At 42.7% G+C, this 24,454-nt stretch overlaps 2 long non-coding RNA genes across 2 annotated transcripts; both read left to right on the top strand.

Moving 5' to 3' along the window:
• Window positions 1–8,963: 8,963 nt before the first annotated feature.
• Window positions 8,964–10,670, top strand: LOC143787480 (uncharacterized). Its single transcript, XR_013218380.1, has 3 exons — window positions 8,964–9,224; window positions 9,352–9,934; window positions 10,263–10,670. It is a non-coding gene; the product is annotated as an uncharacterized LOC143787480 (long non-coding RNA).
• Window positions 10,671–21,125: 10,455 nt separating this feature from the next.
• On the top strand, window positions 21,126–22,734 carry LOC143787639 (uncharacterized). Its single transcript, XR_013218417.1, has 3 exons — window positions 21,126–21,697; window positions 21,823–21,938; window positions 22,327–22,734. It is a non-coding gene; the product is annotated as an uncharacterized LOC143787639 (long non-coding RNA).
• Window positions 22,735–24,454: the final 1,720 nt, after the last annotated feature.

Here is a 24,454-nt window from a genome sequence, read left to right as displayed (position 1 = left end):
AAACAATGTCAGAAGCGCCAAGATCCGTTAAAGCGTTCCAGAGTTATAACCTCATAAAGGGACAGTGGTCAGAATTGTAAAAATTGGCCCGGTCATTAACGTGCAAACCACCCTTGGGGCTTAAGGGGTTAATGTACCCAGAAACAGGTGAATAAACCAAAAGGAAACAAAAAAAATTATAAAATATATCAAATTTTAATGAATCATATTATAAAAAAACATATGAAACAGGGGAACAAAGAACAACATCAGAAACCATAGTACAGGAAAATCATTGGTGGGAATACTGACCTAATAACAGTTAAACATGATAAGAATCCCATATACTTAGACTATATAGTGCAAAGAATCTTTTAGACAAACATATCTAGAAGTAAAGTGCATAGAAAGCATGAAAAGAAGGGATATAATGTATAAATATCTACCAGTAGTCAGTATCCTGTGGCTCCTGTGACTCCAGTGTACGTTTCGCCCAGTGGCTTTCTCAAGAAGTATGGGGGGGGTTTATTTATATGTCACACAGGCCAATCAAACTTAATGGTTCCCAATAACAAGTGTTCTGCCATGATAAAATAGACTAATTGCCAGCAAAGAAAAAATAACATATGCCCATAACAATGATGCTATATTGGGCATCAGCAGAAAAAGCCTTGGCCATATAAAATGCAAATCAAAAGCCTATAAAGATGTATGCGTTCCACCGTGGAATGCTGCCACAGATAGGCACCTCTGGAACCAGAAGTGACATGTAGCAACGATGCGTCCAACCGTGGAGTACAAAAGGTGCAGCCAGAAAGTAATGTCCGGTTCTCCAACAGGAACGCAGCGCATGAAGCAACCCCGGAAGCGGTAATGACGTACCGCGGTCATGCGTCCCAAGGTGGAACGCATGAATATGGAGAAAGTAATAAGGTGCGGCCGAAGGATGTAAGGTGCTCCACGCAGGAGCACATGCAGCACTGAACACCCCCGGATCAGGAAATGACGCGCCACAATGTTGCGCACCAGAGTGAAATACAAAGGACAGGGAGAAATAGCCAGGAGATGGGATAAATCACATCGTTAGATGGGTACTAAGGAGGCTACGCAACCTATCAGGGCATAAATGATGGAGCAAAGTTAATGATATTTCATAAAGAAAAGGCTACAGTGGAATATGACTAAAAGCAATTACCATACTGGCCAGAAAAAATAGAAAGAGATTAAAAATACTGCCATCTAGTATAGATATAACAAATAAAACAATACTATCCATATACATAATAGGGGTAATAATAAATACCATGTATAAAGTGACAAGTGCATAACATAATATGGGCAAAAATATATACCCAGAAGAAAAACAGATATAATAGTAAATACAAAAGTATAAATAAATCAATATATGCATTAAATAAAGTGAAGAAGTGTAGTGCAACACGCGTGCGAACGAGTGATACAGTGACATAATAAAGGACAAACAAACATGTAGAGAGGACCGAAGTCCAAGTATATGCAAGATGTGGATGGAATGGAGAAAACTTTATTTGTTGTCTGAGGCTTGATGACATGATGATTGATGAAGCTAAAAAAAAGTGAAATACAATTGCACTGTAAGGCCATGTGCACACGTTCAGTATTTTTCACGTTTTTTCGCTATAAAAACGTGATTAAAAACGCGAAAAAAACGCTAACATGTGCCTCCTATTATTGTATTCCGCATTTCTTGTGCAAATGTTGCATTTTTTTCCACGAAAAAATCGCATCACGGAAAAAAAAGCAACATGTTCATTAAAAATGCGGAATTGCGGGGATTCCGCACACCTAGGAGTGCATTGATCTGCTTACTTCCCGCACGGGGCTGTGCACACCATGCGGGAAGTAAGCAGATCATGTGCGGTTGGTGCCCAGGGTGGAGGAGAGGAGACTCTAATCCACGGACTGGGCACCATATAATTGGTAAAAAAAAAAAGAATTAAAATAAAAAATAGTGATATACTCACCCTCTGATGGTCCTGGAGTGTTCCCGCCTCTCAGCGCTGCATGCTCTCTCTTCTGTTCCTATAGATGCTCTGTGTGAAGGACCTGCGATGACGTCGCGGTCTTGTGATTGGTCGCGAGACCGCTCATGTGACCGCTCACGTGACCGTGACGTCACCGAAGGTCCTGCACGCACCATCTATAGGAATGGACGCCGCTGAGGAGATCGACTGTCTGCAGGTGAGTATAACCATTTTTTTTATTTTTTTTATTATTTTTAAACATTCGATCTTTTACTATTGATGCTGCATAGGCTGCATCTATAGTAAAAAGTTGGTCACACTTGTCAAACACTATGTTTGACAAGTGTGACCAACCTGTCAGTCAGTTTTCCAAGCGATGCTACAGATCGCTTGGAAAACGCTAGCATTCTGCAAGCTAATTTCGCTTGCAAAATGCTAAAAAAAACCGCAAAAAAAACGCAAAAAAAAATGCGGATTTCTTGCAGAAAATTTCTGGTTTTCTTCAGGAAATTTCTGCAAGAAATCCTGACGTGTGCACATACCCTAAGAGATTTGTTCATTAACCCCTTTACCCCCGGAGCTTTTTCCGCTTTTTCCGTTTTTCGCTCCCCTCCTTCCCAGAGCTATAACTTTTTTATTTTTCTGTCAATATGGCTATGTGAGGGCTTATTTTTTGCGGGACGAGATGTACTTTTGAACGATACCATTGGTTTTACCATGCTGTGTAACAGAAAACGGGAAAAAAATTCCAAGTGTGATGAAATTGCAAAAAAAGTGCAATCTCACACTGGTTTTTTGTTTGGCTTTTATGCTAGGTTCACCAAATGCTAAAACTGACCTGCCATTATGATTCTCCAGGTCAGTACGAGTTCATAGACACCAAAAATGTCTAGGTTATTTTTTATCTCAGTGGTGAAAAAAAATTCCAAAGTTTGCTAAAAAAAAACAAAATTGCGCGATTTTCCGATACCCGTAGCGTCTCCAATTTTCATGATCTGGGGTCGGGTGAGGGCTTATTTTTTGCGTGCCAAGCAGCCGTTTTTAATGATACCATTTTGGTGTAGATACGTTCTTTTGATCGCCCGTTATTGCATTTTAGTGCAATGTCGCGGCGACCAAAAAAATGTAATTTTGGTGTTTTGATTGTTTTTCTCGCTATGCCATTTAGCGGTAATGTTAATCCTTTGTTTTTATTGATAGATCGGGCGATTCTGAACGCGGCGATACCAAATATGTGTAGGTTTGTTTTTTTTTTTATAGTTTTATTTTGATTGGGGCGAAAGGGGGGTGATTTGAACTTTTATATATTTTTTATTTTTTTTATATTTTTAACCACTTTTTTTTTTTTTTTTGGCATGCTTCAATAGCCTCCATAGGAGGCTAGAAGCATGCACTACACGATCGCCTCTGCTACATAGAGGTGAAATACAGATCACCTCTATGTAGTAGAAATGGTGGTGTATTTTGAACGCCGACCACAGGGTGGCGCTCAAAGCAATCGGCCATCAACAACCATAGAGGTCTCAAGGAGACCTCTGGTTGTTATGGCGATGCACTGCTGACCCCCGATCTTGTGACGGGGGTCATCAGTGCGAGCACTTCCGGCCGCGTGGCCGGGAGCGCTAGTTAAATGCCGCTGTCAGCGCTTGACGGCGGCATTTAACTAGTTAATGGGCGCGGGCGGATCGCGATTCCGCTCGCGCTCATTGCGCGCACATGTCAGCTGTACAAAACAGCTGACATGTCGTGGCTTTAAGGTGGGCTCGCCGCCGGAGCCCACCTTAAGGCCGGGGTCACACTAGACCGTAATACGGATGAGTGCTATGCGATAAAAAATCGCATAGCACTCGGCCCAATGTTAATCTATGGTGCAGCTCCCATCATCCGATATTTTCTCCACCGTATTTCGGATCCGAGGGAACTCGCAGCAGGCTGCGATTGTCAGCGTATCTCGGCCGAGACTCGCCAATGAAAGTCTATGGGTGCGAGAAAAAATCGGATTACACACGGACCATGCGTGAGCATTGCGAGAAATACGCAGCGGTGTTCTATAGAAAAGCCGGTAATTCAATTGCCGGCTTTGCATTTCCCCTTCACAAACCCGACAGGATATGAGACATGGTTTACATTCAGTAAACCATCTCATATCCCCCTTTTTTTGCATATTCCACACTACTAATGTTAGTAGTGTGTATGTGCAAAATTTCAGCACTGTAGCTGCTAAAATAAAGGGTTAAATGGCGGAAAAAATTGGTGTGGGCTCCCGCGCAATTTTCTCCGCCAGAATGGTAAAGCCAGTGACTGAGGGCAGATATTAATAGCCAGGAGAGGGTCCATGGTTATTGGCCCCCCTGGCTACAAACATCTGCCCCCAGCCACCCCAGAAAAGGCACCTCTGGAAGATGCGCCTATTCTGGCACTTGGCCACTCTCTTCCCACTCCCTGTAGCGGTGGGCTATGGGGTAATGAAGGGTTAATGCCACCTTGCTATTGTAAGGTGACATTAAGCCAGATTAATAATGGAGAGGCGTCAATTATGTCACCTATCCATTATTAATCCAATTGTTTGAAAGGGTTAAAAAACACACACACACACACATGATTAAAAAGTATTTTAATGAAATAAACACAGCGGTTGTTTTAATATTTTATTGCTCTCTCATTCCATTTTCAGACCCTCGCTTGGCAAAACAATAAACCCACAATATACATACCCTCTCTGATGAACTGTCACGTCCCACGAAGTAATCCATCTGAAGGGGTTAACTAATATTACAGGCAGAGCTGCGATAAACCACTCGCTCGTGCCTGTAATCCCCGGGTGCTGAAAGGAAAGCAGTGATCTATACTTACATTCAGTCGCGGTGATGCGCCCCTGCTGGATGTTCTCATGAACTGCAGCCTGGGAACTTTTTCCCACGCTCCAGGTCATATGAGGACATCCACCAGGGGGCGCATCACCGCGACTGAATGAAATGTAGGTCAATGACCTATAGTTACCTTCAGTCGCGGTGATGCGCCCCCTGGTGGATGTCCTCATATGACCTGGAGCGTGGGAAAAAGTTCCCAGGCTGCAGTTCATGAGAACATCCAGCAGGGGCGCATCACCGCGACTCAATGTAAGTACAGATCACTGCTTTCCTTTCAGCACCCGGGGATTACAGGCACGAGCGAGTGGTTTATCACAGCTCTGCCTGTAATATTAGTTAACCCCTTCAGATGGATTACTTCGTGGGACGTGATCGGACATCAGAGAGGGTATGTATATTGTGTGTTTATTGTTTTGCCAAGCGAGGGTCTGAAAATGGAATGAGAGAGCAATAAAATATTAAAACAACCGCTGTGTTTATTTCATTAAAATACTTTTTAATCATGTGTGTGTGTTTTTTAACCCTTTCAAACAATTGGATTAATAATGGATAGGTGACATAATTGACGCCTCTCCATTATTAATCTGGCTTAATGTCACCTTACAATAGCAAGGTGGCATTAACCCTTCATTACCCCATAGCCCACCGCTACAGGGAGTGGGAAGAGAGTGGCCAAGTGCCAGAATAGGCACATCTTCCAGATGTGCCTTTTCTGGGGTGGCTGGGGGCAGATGTTTGTAGCCACGGGGGGGCCAATAACCATGGACCCTCTCCTGGCTATTAATATCTGCCCTCAGTCACTGGCTTTACCACTCTGGCGGAGAAAATTGCGCGGGAGCCCACGCCAATTTTTTCCGCCATTTAACCCTTTATTTCAGCAGCTACAGCGCTGAAATTTTGCACACACACACTACTAACATTAGTAGTGTGGAATATGCAAAAAAAAGGGGGATATGAGATGGTTTACTGTATGTAATCATGTCTCATATCCTGTCGGGTTTGTGCAGGAGAAATGCAAAGCCGGCAATTGAATTACCGGCTTTTCACAGATATCGCGCTGAATGAAATATAAATACAGAATATATATATATGGGTCTCAATGACATATATATATATATATATATATATATATATATATATATATATATACTGTATATATGTTTTCCCGAACATTTGAGCACATAAATCCATTAGATGTCGGTTTTGCAAGCTTGCGAGAAAATCTCGGCATACGGATGCCATACGGATGTCACACGGATCATTTGATGCGAGGAAATCGCATCCTCGCACTGCACACGGATCACTGTTTTTGAAACATTTGTGCGATTCTCGGCCGTGAAAAACGGACCGTTTTTTTATACGTTAAGTGTGTCCCCGGCCTAAAGCAGGGGATCTGCCAGCTGACGTACTATTCCGTCAGCTGGCAGAAAGGGGTTAAGGCCTTTGGGTGCTAGTGTGTCCAACCTAAAGATCCATTTTGCCTCAATTTGGGCAAGATGTCTCTTAAGGTCCCCAACTCTTGCACTAAGAATAATTTGATCAATACCTCTGACTTTGAGCAGCGACTCATCACATTGATGGACTAGCTTGAAGTGTTTAGGTAGTGTTTTAAGAGAGTCAATATCAGAATTAGTCTGAGCTGCTCTAATGTCAAGGACGTGCTCTCGAACCCTACATCTAACTTCTCTGGAGGTTAAACCAACTTATTTAAGGTTACATGGGCAACTTGCACAGTATAGAACTGTTGTGGTGGTGCAAGTAATGGGATAGAGAATATTGAATATCCTATTCTCTTCAGCATTAGAAGAAGTGGAACATCTTTCTATATCTGGACAGGCTACACAAGTCCCACATGGACGACAACCCCACTTTGGGCCCCGTGATCCAAAAAGATACACAGCTTTCTTCTTGTAGTGACTATGTACTAAAACATCACAAAAGTTCTGAGACCTTCCAGAGGTGACAGCCAGTTTGGATGGTAAGTAATCAAGAAGGACCGGATCTAGTTGTAACACCTTCCAGTGTCTAGGCAAAATTTCACTGATCTCACGCCACCTACAACTGAACAAATGGACGTATCGTACCTTCTCCAACGACTGTGGAGAAGAGAATCAAGGAATCAAGAGAATGCCAAGAGTGTGCAAAGCAGTCATCAAAGCAAAAGATAGCTACTTTGAAGAACCTAGAATATAAGACATAATTTCAGTTGTTTCACACTTTTTTGTTAAGTTTATAATTCCACATGTGTTAATTCATAGTTTTGATGCCTTCAGTGCAAATTTACAATTTTCATAGTCATGAAAATATAGAAAAATCTTTAAATGAGAAGGTGTGTCCAAAAATTTGGTCTGTACTGTATATATATAAAATATCATATCTGAAAAAAAAGGCTGATCTATCAAAATCGGTAACCTAGAATTATCAGTTTTTAGCCACCGCTCTTCCTTAAAAAAAACCCAGTAAAATAAATAATGCAATAAATAAAAAAAAATGGCAATGGGATCAAAATCCATCCACTCAGATTGCAAAAAAAGCCCTCACACAGCTCGAGTAACAGAAAAATATTTCAGAATTGTTTTCACCAAAAGGAAGTAAATAAAAAATAGCAACTAAAAAGGACAAGTTTTGTGCCCCCAGGTACTGACCTGTAGAACCATGCTGCCAGGTCACTTTTACCATATGCTATAAAAGCAAAACCCAAAAAATGATGGTAGAATTACGTGGGTGATGGGGGGGAAGGAGGTTGCAATTTTACCGAACTTGGACTTGAATTCTTTTTTTTTTGCCCTCTATTCATTTTACAATACAAAGTATTGGTGTCATCCAGTAGTGTAGCTACTGGGGGGCAGTCGTCCTGGGCCTCGTGCTCTGAGGGGGCCCATCTGGAGCTAGGCTGCTATAACTATCCGCGTGCAGTGTGCCGATACAGATACATTCTGCAGCAGTGCAGAAGGAATCGATCTCCCTGTTTTGCCACCTGGCCGCAATGGGCCCCTTCAGCAGGCGGCGGGGCCCGGTCCCCACCCGTCATCGCAGGTTCAACTATATCGGCTGGATGCTGATACAGGTGACCGCATTGATGAGAAAGAGCATTATGCTCCCTCTCACATCATCCCGTCAGCATCTGACATCACTGATGCATTATACTAGAGATTCTGATTATGGAGTCCTGCATTATAATAGAGTCTGCCTATGGGGGGCTGCATTATATTAGTTTGCCTATGGGGGGTTGCATTATACTATAGAGTCTGCCTATGGGGTTCTGCATTATACTATAGAGTCTGCCTATGTGGGGGAGCAGTATACTATAGAGTCTGCCTATGGGGGGGAGCAGTATACTATAGAGTCTGCCTATATGGGGTGTATTATACTATGTAAAGTCCTTCTTTGGGGAGTATATTATACTATATAGAGTCTGCCTATGGAGACTGGTATCTACCACTGACCATATGGCGGTAATATCCATGTTGGTCTTGATATAGATTATTTTCAGTAACAGCGCAGTCATGTGCTGAGGTTCTCCTCCACTATTAGGGTGCATCACCCAGTTGTAATCAGTTACCAGGTTGGGGGCCCACTCAGAAGCTTCTCCCACCTTCTGCCAAAACTATAGCTACGCCTCTGGTGTCATCCCAAACTACAACTCGTTGCACAAAAAAACAAAACCCAAATATGGTTTTGTGGAGGGAGAAATAAAAGAAGTTATGGATCTCGAAATGAAAACCAGGTCCTTAGGTGGTTGATTTGAATTTTTTTAAATGGGATAATGCAAAAATAAAACCATTTCACCTTTATATTTTATGCTATTTACCTTGTGATTTAAAACAAATAAAGTGAAATAACTTTAATTTACTTGAATTATAAATGATTTTGTTATTAAAATCAGTTTTTTGTTTTATTTTGTACAAATGATTAGTAATTCCATGTATATCCCAAGAATGCATGGAATTATATAAGGGTACAGGCATATCCAGTCTGTGGCCCAGAGCTGCATGATGAGGTAGGCAGTGACATCAGGACACATCATGGAACACGGACCATGGAATGTGAGGTGATGACATTATGACATCATAATGGCCTCGGCTGTTAAAGAGGCTGTTGTTGTGTTGATCGGTGCACACATGTAAGAGAAGTATCTCTAGCAAGTGCTCCCTTTTGACTTTGTTATTTTTTGGCAAAGGCAAGGAAATATTTCTTGAGCGTTTATCGTGAAGATTTATTTTGTTCAGCGTTACTCAGTGTCTTCAGGGCTAAGAGAGTTCCACCATCTTGCCCCACACTGAGAGGATCATGGCTTCAAGGGACAATTCTAATCCATCCCAAGTCCCAGGAGAGCCTTCATCAAATGGGATCAGAAGACCTTCTACATCAGGTAAGATGGGGAAGGGCATAAAGATCCACTAATACGTCCATACACAGGTCTCTAAAATCTGTATTCCTTATATGGGATAATATTCTATAGGAGAAAGTCCTTATATGTGTTTGTCTTTTTCACACAGGAACATCGCGGCATAGCAGGGAGGATTCCCCTATAGCCCACAGGACAAGGGGCAGGATTGCCCGACAAAGAAGAATGGAGATAGCGCCTGTTAACACTAGAGGTAGAAGGCAGAGACAAAGAAGACCACCACCACCACCACCACCACCAGCAGCAGCACCGGAAAGGTCTGAAGATGCTAACCCATCTCCCATTACCACCCGGCTTGCAGTGGTGAATTCGTCCATGCTGCTACTCCCCACCTCCGTAAGGTCAGCCGAGGACCCACCAGCGACATGTGCCATCTGTCTGGATGACTTTACACCTGGGGATCAAGTTAGCCACATGCAGTGCGCCCACTTCTTCCACCTTGCCTGCATTGGAACATGGCTACTGGACAATAACAGCTGTCCACTCTGCAGGCACATTAACAGCCAGCCTCAGTTTCTGTTCGAAGCACATCTGGAAAACTATGGGGAGATTCTGGTAGTAGTTAATGACCCCAATATGAGATTCCACCCGCAAGTGACTGTATTTTTATTTGATGCCTGGAGAACCCTTGTGTTCCATTGAGGGAATTCATTGCCAGCAGTGATGCAGAAACAGTGAGTATTTTATAGTCCAATTATAAGTGATAGTTGTTGTGTATTATGCTGCCATGTGATTTGGCACAAGAGATTGTCACATGTAATGTATATATATATATTTCATAGGAACCTAAGCATCACTCCTGGAGGGGGCACAGCGGGAGGTGCGGCACAGTCCATGCAGTGCGGCACAGGGTCAGCAGCCATTTTCCATCTTTCAAGATGACATTTTCATCAGAAAAATTAAAAGATTGAATTACTCATTGATATATAAAACCATAAATGCCATAGTGCGTCGTGTGCAATAGTCCATACTTTTCCATAACATTTTATCATTTTCTCACAGGGACATCCTAAAACTTACAGGCTGGGTCATTCCACCAACCGTCCCCCAGACTGAAGAGAAATTGTTATTATGGAGAAATGAAGCCTCCAGTGACACCTGATGAGACAAAATATAGAAGATCAAGACTGCAAATAAGAACCAATTGCAACATCAACATCCAGTCTGAAGACCGATCACATACAGAATGGATGATGTCAGATCCCACCTGCTCGGGCTGGAGACAACCCAAGCTAACACCCTAAACTCCAGCTCAATGCCCTCAGTGATCAAGTGCTCTCACAGAGAAGATGCAGCGAGTCAATCGGGTGAAGCCGACTCCATGGCAATCATTGACTGGACGGCAGAGCAAGGAACCATCCTTTATGACATCCAAACACCTTATTGTTTTATAAAGAACAATGAAATCTATTGAGTCTTTATAATTGATTTTATTACAGCCAAAACATATAAAGGTTTCACTGTTTAGAAATAAGAAAAAAATGTTCCCTAAGCTATGGTACATATTGAATAAAGTGACAGGTACTGAGGGTTCTCTGCCTTCTGTTCACCACTCAAAGCCTCACAATCCCCCCACACCATGTAGATTAGGGGTCCCTTATCTGTGACTTATAAGCCACATGTGGCTCGTGGCAGTCTGTAAGTTTGGTGCAGGTCTCCTGATGGTGACTTTTGTAAATCACCCTGCATGAAAGAGTTGATGGATCCTCATATACTACCCCTGGTAGGGTTCGTTTACGACTATGGCTTTCCTTCCTTAGACTTCCTGGACTGTCCCATGGGTTTCAGAGAAAGCATACTGCGAGCAGCCGACTGCCGTCTGTGCGTCTCTGACATTAGTCCAAATTAGGTTCCTGGTGACTTCTCTTTAGATGTGGGCGAGTTGCTGCTCCCACTCGCTCTGGCACTCTACAGACAACACATGTCCCTGTCTCGGTGTGCTGCTGTGTGTGGGGTGCATCACACTTACTTCTGGCCTGCAGACCTCTATTGGCTCCAGGTTTTCCTCTTCCAGAACCTTGGCAGCAATCAAGGTTTGTTTTATAAAAACAATCAAACTTTTCCTGGGGAATTTTTACAAGCAGGCATATAGGATATGGGTTGTCATCATTCCCACAGGTACCGGACACAACTTCAGCCATGACTCTCAGTATAGGTAGAGTATATATTCACTAGCACTAGGAAGTCTTCATCACCACTAGCAGTGCACCCGGATTGCAACACCTGCCGCCTCATAGAGTCTGATCTTCACAGGCTGAGGGCACCCATGGCCGCAGACATCCATCTCGAGGTTCCCCAGGCTGGCAGATGGAATCACGTGGAAGGGTATTTTTGACAACACACTGCCCTGCAGTGGGGTCCCTAGCAGCCCAATGTGTGAGACTGCTGCTGTCACTTCACACCACTGTCCTGCACCGAATTGTCACTTCCTGAACTTGGCATTAAGGCTGTTCCCCAACCCCAAACTGGGCCGACCATCACAGTTAACCCTGCCTACGCTAGGCTGCAGCCCCAGTGAGTGTTGCCCCTGACAATATGCCTCAATATAAAACACATTTAACCCCTCAGTGTCATGGAGCAGACCATCAGCTCCTCTACTACTACATTCACCCATACTTTAATTATGGTCATCCTTGACCATACCAGACCTTAAGGGAAGAGTTTGTGCAAGAATTAAAACATTATAAAATATGAAGCTGCAAACTTGTCCCAATACCTTCTTCCTTCTCAGGAGACACCTAGCCCATCTTGGATAAGAGCCCCGATACAGCAAGTGAGACAATCCATCATCTATTATATTTCTTTCTTTTCAAAATTTTAAAACCTTCAGCAGCATCGACGCTTCTTGGTACGGACCCTGGAAGCAGAGTGTCCATGTCCACATTTTCACCAAGGGCCAACACAGCAGTAGTTTTTCCTTGTTCAAAAACCTAGTCCATGAAACTTGAAGATTACCAAAATGGGCAATCGTAGCGTCACTGATTTTTACAGAAAATCTTTTGAAGCCTGCAGCTGACTTCAGCCTCCAAGCGTTGGGAGCGCATGAAGTCACTGCCATGCGCCCCAGTCATGTACATGCCGACACCAGCTGCTGTCCTCTGGTCGGGAGCATGTATTTCAGTGCACGGAAACAGTGAGTTTGTGCCCAGCAATACACTACAATTCGATGAGTGTCCAAGGACGCACGCTGAAGTAATGGGGGTTGGTGTCGGTAGGCACCTCACCTGCAGACCTGATTGTGGTGGCAACCGCGGTTGTTATGCCACTGGCACCTACATTTTCTCAAAGGTTAACAGAATTTTGAGGGAGTAGACATAGGCTCAAATGGCTCCATGCATTTGCTATAATTTAAAGGGAATCAGTCAGAAGGATCAACCCCCCTAAGCCGTCTATATGGGATCGTAGGTCATAGAAAGTTGAATAAAGTGATTCATTGATATCTGTGAACCGATGTGTTATTCCAGAGAAATGTACATTTTTCACCCCCGGAAGAAGCTGGCGGCGAAATACGCATCGGTTGAGCAGACGCCTGGGTGAACACTCTGTCCTGGCACATTTACTGCAGTCACACGGTAAGGTACTTACCACTGAGTTGCTGCAGTCTTTCTTTGATAGATACTCTCAATCTATAATCACCTATGTGTTTTTAAGTCTGGGAAGCATTTCTGTCCCCACCAAGTGTTTCTTATTTGGCTGTGTACCTCCATAAGACCACTGTGCAGCACCTTGAGGAGCGTTTTCATTATAATAGGTCTTTACTCATATTACCGTTACCATATATTCTTTTGTGCCTATTTTTACGTAGTATTACATTTTGACTATGGATAATGCCAGATTGTGGTTGTAAGCATACTTGGAGAGGATTATAGTCACAGTACTAAAATATCATTACAACTATACCTCCCTGCCCATTATATCCATACCATTTGTTTCACCCAGCATCCCCTATATGACATTTTTGCTTACTGTATTCTTTGCGTTTTAACACATTTTGATGTTTAATAAAATCTCCCTGTTTTATGGATCTCTTCGTTGCCCAGTCCTTACTGTAGGTTTGAGTATTTTTGTTTCCGTGTCAAAAATATGGAAGTGCCATTCTAAATAATAACGGAATAGTATTGTTTAACTATTTTTCTTAATGTACCCAGAAATAGGTGAATAAACCAAAAGGAAACAAAAAAAACCTTATAAAATATATCAAATTTTAGTGAATTATATCATAAAAAACATGAAATAGGGGACCAAAGAACAACATCAGAAACCATAGTACAGGAAAATCATTGGCGGGAATACTGACCAAATAACAGTTAAACATGATAAGAATCCCATATACTTAGACTATATAGTGCAAAGAATCTTTTAGACAAACATATCTAGAAGTAAAGTGCATAGAAAGCATGAAAAGAAGGGACATAATGTATAAATATCTACCAGTAGTCAGTATCCTGTGGCTCCTGTGACTCCAATGTACGTTTCGCCCAGTGGCTTTCTCAATGAGTTTGGGGGGAAGTGAATGGGGGGTTTATTTATATGTCACACAGGCCAATCAAACTTAATGGTTCCTAATAACAAGTGTTGTGGCATGATGAAATAGACTAATTGCCAGCAAGGAAAAAATAACATACGCCCATAACAATGATGCTATATTGGGCATCAGCAGAAAAAGCCTTGGCCATATAAAATGCAAATCAAAAGCCTATAAAGATGTATGCGTTCCACCGTGGAATGCTGCCACAGAGAGGCACCTCTGGAACCAGAAGTGACATGTAGCAACGATGCGTCCAACCGTGGAACACAAAAGGTGCAGCCGAAAAGTAATGTCCAGTTCTCCAACAGGAACGCATAGCATGAAGCAACCCTGGAAGCGGTAATGACGTACTGCGGTCATGCGTCCCAAGGTCGAATGCATGAATACGGAGAAAGCAATGACCGGAAGGTGCGGCCGAAGGATGTAAGGTGCTCCACACAGGAGCGCATGCAGCACTGAACACCCCCGGATCAGGAAATGATGCACCACAATGTTGCGCACCAGAGTGAAATACAAAGGACAGGGGGAAATAGCCAGGAGATGGGATAAATCACATCGTTAGATGGGTACTAAGGAGGCTATGCAACCTATCAGGGCATAAATGATGGAGCAAAGTTAATGATATTTCATAAAGAAAAGGCTACAGTGGAATATGGCTAAAAGTAGTTACCATACTGGCCAGAAAAAATAGAAAGAGATTAAAAATACTGCCATCTAGTATAGATATAACACATAAAAAAATAAAATAATACCATCCATATACATAATAGGGATAATAATAAATACCATGTATAAAGTGACAAGTGCATAACATAATATGGGCAAAAATATATACCCAGAAGAAAAACAGATATAATAGTAAATACAAAAGTATAAATATATCAATATATGCATTAAATAAAGTGAAGAAGTGTAGTGCAACACGCGTGTGAACGAGTGATACAGTGACATAATAAAGGACAAACAAACATGTAGAGAGGACCGAAGTCCAAATATATATAAGATATGGATGGAATGGAGAAAACTTTATTTGTTTCTGAGGCTTGATGACATGATGATTGATGAAGCTAAAAGAAAGTGAAATACAAATGCACTGTAAGAGATTTGTTCATTAAGGCCTTTGGGTGCTAGTGTGTCCAACCTAAAGATCCAATTTGCCTCAATTTGGGCGCGATGTCTCTTAAGGTCCCCAACTCTTGCACTAAGAATAATTTGATCAATACCCCTGACTTTGAGCAGCGACTCATCACATTGATGGACTAGCTTGAAGTGTTTAGGTAGTGATTTAAGAGAGTCAATATCAGAATTAGTCTGAGCTGCTCTAATGTCAAGGACGTGCTCTCAAACCCTACATCTAACTTCTCTGGAGGTTAAACCAACCTATTATAAGGTTACATGGGCAACTTGCACAGTATAGAACTGTTGTGGTGGTGCAAGTAATGGGATAGAGAATATTGAATATCCTATTCTCTTCAGCATTAGAAGAAGTGGTACATCTTTCTATATCTGGACAGGCTACACAAGTCCCACATGGACGACAACCCCACTTTGGGCCCCGTGATCCAAAAAGATACAGCTTTCTTCTTGTAGTGACTATGTACTAAAACATCACAAAAGTTCTGAGACCTTCCAGAGGTGATAGCCAGTTTGGATGGTAAGTAATCAAGAAGGACCGGATCTAGTTGTAACACCTTCCAGTGTCTAGACAAAATTTCACTGATCTCACGCCACCTACAATTGAACGAATGTATATATCGTACCTTCTCCAACGACTGTGGAGAAGAGAATCAAGGAATCAAGAGAATGCCAAGAGTGTGCAAATTGACAATTTTCATAGTCATGAAAATACAGAAAAAACGTTAAATGAGAAGGTGTGTCCAAAAATTTGGTCTGTACTGTATATATATATTGGACACAGTAATGTTTCTGCCTTGAAATGAGGTTTATTGTACTAACAGAAAATATGCAATCTGCATTCAAACAAAATTTGTCAGGTGCATAAGTATGGGCTCCCTTATCATTTTCTTGTTTTAAATACTCCAACCTACTTTTTACTGACTTACTAAAGCACTTTTTTTGGTTTTGTAACCTCATTGAGCTTTGAACTTTATAGCCAGGTGTATGCAATCATGAGAAAAGCTACTTAAAGTGGCCATTTGCAAGTTGCAAGTTGTTCTCCTGTTTGAATCTCCTCTGAAGAGTGGCATCATGGGCTCCTCAAAACAACTGTCAAATGATCTGAAAACAAAGATTATTCAACATAGTTGTTCAGGGGAAGGATACAAAAAGCTGCCTAAGAGATTTAACCTGTCAATTTCCACTGTGAGGAACATAGTAAGGAAAATGGAATAACACAGGTACAGTTCTTGTTAAGGCCAGAAGTGGCAGGCCAAGAAAAACATCAGAAAGGCAGAGAAAAAATGGTGAGATCAGTCAAGGACAATCCTCAGACCACCTCCAGAGAGCTGCTGTATCAACTTGCTGCAGATGGTGTCACTGTGCATCGGTCAACTATACAACGCACTTTGCACAAGGAGTAGCTGTATGGGAGAGTGATGCGAAAGAAGCCGTTTCTGCAAACACGCCACAAACAGTCGGCTGAGGTATGCAAAAGCACATTTGGAGAAGCCAATTTCTTTTTGGAAGAAGGTCCTGTGGACTGATGAAACCAAGATTGAGTTGTTTGGTCATACAAAAAGGCGTTATGCATGGCGGCAAAAAAACACAGCATTCCAAGAAAAACACTTGCTACCCACAGTAAAATTTGGTGGAGGTTCCATCATGCTTTGGGGCTGTGTGGCCAATGCCGGCACCGGGAATCTTGTTAAAGTTGAGGGACGCATGGATTCCTCTCAGTATCAGCAGATTCTTGACAATAATGTTCATGAATCAGTGACAAAGTTGAAGTTATGCAGGGGATGGATCTTTCAGCAAGACAATGATCCAAAACACCGCTCCAAATCTACTCAGGCATTCATGCAGAGGAACAATTACACTGTTCTGGAATGGCCATCCCAGTCCCCAGACCTGAATATCATTGAACATCTGTGGGATCATTTGAAGAGGGCTGTCCATGCTCGGAAGCCATCAAACTTAACTGAACTGGAATTGTTTTGTAAAGAGGAATGGTCAAAAATACCTTCATCCAGGATCCAGGATCTCATTAAAAGCTACAGGAAACGACTAGAGGCTGTTATTTTTGCAAAAGGAGGATCTACTAAATATTAATGTCACTTTTCTGGTGAGGTGCCCATACTTATGTACCTGTCAGATTTTGTTTGAATGCAGATTGCACATTTTCTGTTAGTACAATAAACCTCATTTCAAGGCAGAAACATTACTGTGTCCAACAGTTATTAGATATTTGAAACTGAAATAGCTGTTGCAAAAAAAACAACTTTTATAAAACATTAAGCTTAAGATTAATAGGGGTGCCCAAACTTTCTCATATAACTGTATATATATATATATATATATACAGTGCCTACAAGTAGTATTCAACCCCCTGCAGATTTAGCAGGTTTAATAAGATGCAAATAAGTTAGAGCCTTCAAACTTCAAACAAGAGCAGGATTTATTAACAGATGCATAAATCTTACAAACCAAAAAGTTTTGTTGCTCAGTTAAATTTTTAGAAATTTTAAACATAAAAGTGTGGGTCAATTATTATTCAATCCCTAGGTTTAATATTTTGTGGAATAACCTTTTTTTGCAATTACAGCTAATAATCGTCTTTTATAAGACCTGATCAGGCCGGCACAGGTCTCTGGAGTTATCTTGGCCCACTCCTCCATGCAGATCTTCTCCAAGTTATCTAGGTTCTTTGGGTGTCTCATGTGGACTTTAATCTTGAGTTCCTTCCACAAGTTTTCAATTGGGTTAAGGTCAGGAGACTGACTAGGCCACTGCAACACCTTGATTTTTTGCCTCTTGAACCAGGCCTTGGTTTTGTTGGCTGTGTGCTTTGGGTCATTGTCTTGTTGGAAGATGAAATGACGACCCATTTAAGATCCTTGATGGAGGAGCGGAGGTTCTTGGCCAAAATCTCCAGGTAGGCCGTGCTATCCATCTTCCCATGGATGCGGACCAGATGGCCAGGCCCCTTGGCTGAGAAACAGCCCCACAGCATGATGCTGCCACCACCATGCTTGACTGTAGGGATGGTATTCTTGGGGTCGTATGCAGTGCCATCCAGTCTCCAAACGTCACGTGTGTGGTTGGCACCAAAGATCTCGATCTTGGTCTCATCAGACCAGAGAACCTTGAACCAGTCAGTCTCAGAGTCCTCCAAGTGATCATGAGCAAACTGTAGACGAGCCTTGACATGACGCTTTGAAAGTAAAGGTACCTTACGGGCTCGTCTGGAACGGAGACCATTGCGGTGGAGTACGTTACTTATGGTATTGACTGAAACCAATGTCCCCACTGCCATGAGATCTTCCCGGAGCTCCTTCCTTGTTGTCCTTGGTTTAGCCTTGACTCTTCGGACAAGCCTGGCCTCGGCACGGGAGGAAACTTTCAAAGGCTGTCCAGGTCGTGGAAGGCTAACAGTAGTTCCATAAGCCTTCCACTTCCGGATGATGCTCCCAACAGTGGAGACAGGTAGGCCCAACTCCTTGGAAAGGGTTTTGTACCCCTTGCCAGCCTTGTGACCCTCCACGATCTTGTCTCTGATGGCCTTGGAATGCTCCTTTGTCTTCCCCATGTTGACCATGTATGAGTGCTGTTCACAAGTTTGGGGAGGGTCTTAAATAGTCAGAAAGGGCTGGAAAAAGAGATAATTAATCCAAACATGTGAAGCTCATTGTTCTTTGTGCCTGAACTACTTCTTAATACTTTAGGGGAACCAAACAGAATTCTGGTGGGTTGAGGGGTTGAATAATAAATGACCCTCTGAAAATACTTTTCCCAATTTAAAAAAAATAAATAAACAAAGAAATAACATTCTTTTTTGCTGCAGTGCATTTCACACTTCCAGGCTGATCTACAGTCCAAATGCCACAATGCCAAGTTAATTCCAAATGTGTAAACCTGCTAAATCTGCAGGGGGTTGAATACTACTTGTAGGCACTGTATACTGTATATATATATATATATATATATATATATATATATATATATATATATATAAAATATATCTGAAAAAAAGGCTGATCTATCAAAATCGGTAACCTAGAATTATCACTTTTTAGCCACCGCTCTTCCTTAAAAAAAACCCAGTAAAATAAATAATGCAATAAAAAAAAAAAATTGCAATGGGATCAAAATCCATCCACTCAGATTGCAAAAAAAGCCCTCACACAGCTCAAGTAACGGAAAAATATTTCAGAATTGTTTTCACCAAAAGGAAGTAAATACAAAATAGCAACAAAAAAAGACAAGTTTTGTGCCCCCAGGTACTGACCTGTAGAACCATGCTGCCAGGTCACTTTTACCATATGCTATAAAAGCAAAACCCAAAAAATGATGGTAGAATTACGTGGGTGGTGGGGGGGAAGGAGGTTGCAATTTTACCGAACTTGGACTTGAATTCTTTTTTTTGCCCTCTATTCATTTTACAATACAAAGTATTGGTGTCATCCAGTAGTGTAGCTACTGGGGGGCAGTCGTCCTGGGCCTCGTGCTCTGAGGGGGCCGATCTGGAGCTAGGCTACTATAACTATCCGCGTGCACAGTGCGCCGATACAGTTACATTCTGCAGCAGTGCAGAAGGAATCGATCTCCCTGTTTTGCCACCTGACCGCAATGGGCAACTTCAGCAGGCGTCGGGGCCCGGTCCCCACCCATCATCACAGGTTCAACTATATCGGCTGGATGCTGATACAGGTGACAGCCTTGATGAGGGAAAGAGCATTATGCTCCCTCTCACATCATCCCGTCAGCATCTGACATCACTGATGCATTATAGTAGAGAGTCTGATTATGGAGTGCTGCATTATATTACAGTCTGCCTATGGGGCAGGTGCATTATATAACAGTCTTCCTATGGGGGGTTGCATTATAATAGAGTCTGCCTATGGGGGGCTGCATTATATTAGTTTGCGTATGGAGGATTGTATTAAACTATAGAGTCTGCCTATGGGGTTCTGCATTATACTATAGAGTCTGCCTATGTGGGGGAGCAGTATACTATAGAGTCTGCCTATGTGGGGGAGCAGTATACTATAGAGTCTGCCTATGGGGGGTGTATTATACTATGTAAAGTCTTTCTGTGGGGAGTATATTATACTATATAGAGTCTGCCTATGGAGACTGGTATCTACCACTGACCATATGGCGGTAATATCCATGTTGGTCTTGATATAGAGAGATTATTTTCAGTAACAGCGCAGTCATCTGCTGAGGTTCTCCTCCACTATTAGGGTGCATCACCCAGTTGTAATCAGAGTTACCTGGTTGGGGGCCCACTCAGAAGTTTCTCCCTCCCTTAGCCAAAACCGTAGCTACGCCTCTGGTGTCATCCCAAACTACAACTCGTCCCACAAAGAAACAAAACCCAAATATGGTTTTGTGGAGGGAAAAATAAAAGAAGTTATGGATCTCGAAACGAAAACCAGGTCCTTAGGGGGTAGTTTGAATTTATTTTTTAAATGGGGTAATGCATAAATAAAACCATTTCACCTTTATATTTTATGCTATTTACCTTGTGATTTAAAACAAATCAAGTGAAATAACTAATTCACTTGAATTATAAATTATTTTGTTATTAAAATCAGTTTTTTGTTTTATTTTGTACAAATGATTAGTAATTCCATGTATATCCCAATAATACATTGCATTATATAATTGTACAGGCATATCCAGTCTGTGGCCCAGAGCTGCATGATGAGGTAGACAGTGACATCAGGACACATCATGGAACACGGACCATGGAATGTCAGGTGATGACATTATGACATAACAATGGCCTCGGCTGTTAAAGGGGCTGTTGTTGTGTTGATCGGTGCACACATGTAAGAGAAGTATCTCTAGCGAGTGCTCCCTTTTGACTTTGTTATTTTTTGGCAAAGACAAGGAAATATTTCTTGAGCGTTTATCGTGAAGATTTATTTTGGTCAGCGTTAGTCAGTGTCTTCAGGGCTAAGAGAGTTCCACCATCTTGCCCCACACTGAGAGGATCATGGCTTCAAGGGACAATTCTAATCCATCCCAAGTCCCAGGAGAGCCTTCATCAAATGGGATCAGAAGACCTTCTACATCAGGTAAGATGGGGAAGGGCATAAAGATCCACTAATACGTCCATACACAGGTCTCTAAAATCTATATTCCGTATAGGGGATAATATTCTACAGGAGAAAGTCCTTATATGTGTTTATCTTTTTCACACAGGAACATCGCGGCATAGCAGGGAGGATTCCCCTATAGCCCACAGGACAAGGGGCAGGATTGCCCGACAAAGAAGAATGGAGATAGCGCCTGTTAACACTAGAGGTAGAAGGCAGAGACAAAGAAGACCACCACCACCACCACCAGCAGCAGCAGCACCGGAAAGGTCTGAAGATGCTAACCCATCTCCCATTACCACCCGGCTTGCAGTGGTGAATTCATCCATGCTGCTACTCCCCACCTCCGTAAGGTCAGCCGAGGACCCACCAGCGACATGTACCATCTGTCTGGATGACTTTGCACCTGGGGATCGAATCAGCCACATGCAGTGCTCCCACTTCTTCCACCTTGCGTGCATTGGAAGATGGCTACTGGACAATAACAGCTGTCCACTCTGCAGGCACATTAACAGCCAGCCTCAGTTTCTGTTCGAAGCACATCTGGAAAACTATGGGGAGATTCTGGTAGTAGTTAATGACCCCAATATGCGATTCCACCCGCCAGTGACTGTATTTTTATTTGATGCCTGGAGAACCCTTGTGTTCCATTGAGGGAATTCATTGCCAGCAGTGATGCAGAAACAGTGAGTATTTTATTTTATTGTCCAATTATAAGTGATAGTTGTTGTGTATTATGCTGCCATGTGATTTGGCACAAGAGATTGTCACATGTAATGTCTATATATATATATATATATATATTTCATAGGAACCTAAGCGTCACTCCTGGACGGGGCACAGCGGGAGGTGCGGCACAGGGTCAGCCGCCATTTCCATCTTTCATGCACAGAGCACCATTCTTGTGTAATTTTCTTCATTTATCAGGTGAGTGCACAAAGCAGACATTTACCTTTTATGTGGGTTACAGTTATCCTACCTGAGCCTTGTAACAATATTCTGCCCATTTCTATGTGTTGCGGAACTGATTGAGTTATTCTGCGCAGCATAAATATGACGAATGTTGTGTGCAAGCGTGCTACTCCCTGACAGCACAAGCGCAGGAGCATTCACTTTTATTTATTATAGCGCCCTAAAGCTAAAGTCTCCAGTCTCTATTTACGATGGAGTAAATGTTCTGCCAGAAGATGACGTTTTCATCAGACAAATTAAAAGATTGAATTACTCATTGATATATAAAACCATAAATGCCATAGTGCGTCGTGTGCAAGAGTCCACAGAGTTTTCCATAACATCTTTTATCATTTTCTCACAGGGACATCCTAAAACTTACAGGCTGGGTCATTCCACCAACCGTCCCCCAGACTGAAGAGAAATTGTTATTATGGAGAAATGAACCCTCCAGTGACACCGGATGAGGCAAAACATAGAAGATCAAGACTGCAAATAAGAACCAACTGCAACATCAACATCCAGTCTAAAGACCGATCACATACAGAATGTCTGATGTCAGATCCCACCTGCTCGGGCTGGAGACAACCCAAGCTAACACCCTAAACTCCAACTCAATGCCCTCAGTGATCAACTGCTCTCACAGAGAAGATGCAGCGAGTCAATCGGGTGAAGCCGACTCCATGGCAATCATTCACTGGACGGCAGAGCAAGGAACCATCCTTTATGACATCGAAATACTTTATTGTTTTATAAAGAACAATGAAATCTATTTAGTCTTTATAATTGATTTTATTACAGCCAAAACATATAAAGGTTTTACTGTTTAGAAATAAGAAAAAAATGTTCCTTAAGTTATGGCACATATTGAATAAAGTGGCAGGTACTGAGGGTTCTCTGCCTTCTGTTCACCACTCAAAGCCTCACAATCCGCCCCACACCATGTAGATTAGGGATCCCTTATCTGTGACTAATAAGCCATATGTGGCTCGTGGCTGTCTGCAAGTTTGGTGCAGGTCTCCTGATGGTGACTTTTGTGAATCGGCCTGCATGAAAGAGTTGATGGAACCTCATATACTACCACTGGTAGGGTTCTTTTATGACTATGGCCTTCCTTCCTTAGACTTCCTGGACTGTCCCATGGGTTTCAGAGAAAGCATACTGCGAGCAGCCGACTGCCGTCTGTACGTCTCTGACATTAGTCCAAAGTAGGTTCCTGGTGACTTCTCTTTAGATGTGGGCGAGTTGCTGCTCCCACTCGCTCTGGCATTCTACAGACAACGTATGTCCCTGTGTCGGTGTGCTGCTGTGTGTGGGGTGCATCACACTTACTTCTGGCCTGCAGACCTCTATTGGCTCCAGGTTTTCCTCTTCCAGAACCTTGGCAGCAATCAATCTAGGGGACACTTGTTTTATAAAAACAATCAAACTTTTCCTGGGCAATTTTTACAAGCAGGCAAATAGGATATGGGTTGTCATCATCCCCACAGGTGCCGGACACAACTTCAGCCTTGACTCTCAGTATAGGTAGAGTATATATTCGCTAGCACTAGGAAGTCTTCATCACCACTAGCAGTACACCCGAATTGCAACACCTCCCAACTCATAGAGTCTGAGCTTCACAGGCTGAGGGCACCCATGGGCCCAGACGTCCATCTCAAGGTTCCCCAGGCTGGCAGACGGAATCACGTGGAAGGGTATTTTTGACAACACACTGCCCTGCAGTGGGGTCCCTTAGCAGCCCAATGTGTGAGACTGCTGCTGTCACTTCACACCACTGTCCTGCACTGAATTGTCACTTCCTGAACTTGGCACTAAGGCTGTTACCCAACCCCAAACTGGGCCGACGATTACAGTTAACCCTGCCTACGCTAGACTGCAGCCCCAGTGAGTGTTGCCCCTGACAATATGCCTCAATATAAAACACATTTAACCCCTCAGTGTCATGGAGCAGACCATCAGCTCCTCTACTACTACATTCACCCATACTTTAATTGTGGTCATCCTCGACCATACCAGACCTTAAGGGAAGAGTTTGTGCAAGAATTAAAACATTATAAAATATGTAGCTGCAAACTTGTCCCAATATCGTCTTCCTTCTCGGGAGACTCCTAGCCCTTCTTGGATAAGGGCCCCCGATACAGCAAGTGAGACAATTGTCAGGGAGAGACTAGGTGAGCGAGAGCTAATAACCCGGGCCCCTGCAGTTTCCCTCAGACTAGGGAAATCCTGACTGACCCTCTACCTGGAGTTTACACTGAAGGTGTGCATGTCCAGGCCTCGAACCTCACCCTGTCTCCTGAGCTCAGCCCTAGGCTGAAACCTCCGCCCACCACCCAGTGAAGATGTTATTCCCCAATACCCACAGTTAGCACAGACAAGGATAAAGGAAAATATACACCACGCCGCAGTCACTCAGGAATACACTATAAATGTGCAGGGCAAAATAAATACAAATATAGGAAGGAGTAAATAAGACAAAGGAAAATACA

This window comes from Ranitomeya variabilis, chromosome 8 (genome assembly GCF_051348905.1).
Source record: "Ranitomeya variabilis isolate aRanVar5 chromosome 8, aRanVar5.hap1, whole genome shotgun sequence".
Taxonomy (NCBI): domain Eukaryota; kingdom Metazoa; phylum Chordata; class Amphibia; order Anura; family Dendrobatidae; genus Ranitomeya; species Ranitomeya variabilis.
Note: the sequence above shows the minus strand (reverse complement) of the source record. Positions and strands in the feature narration are given on the sequence as shown.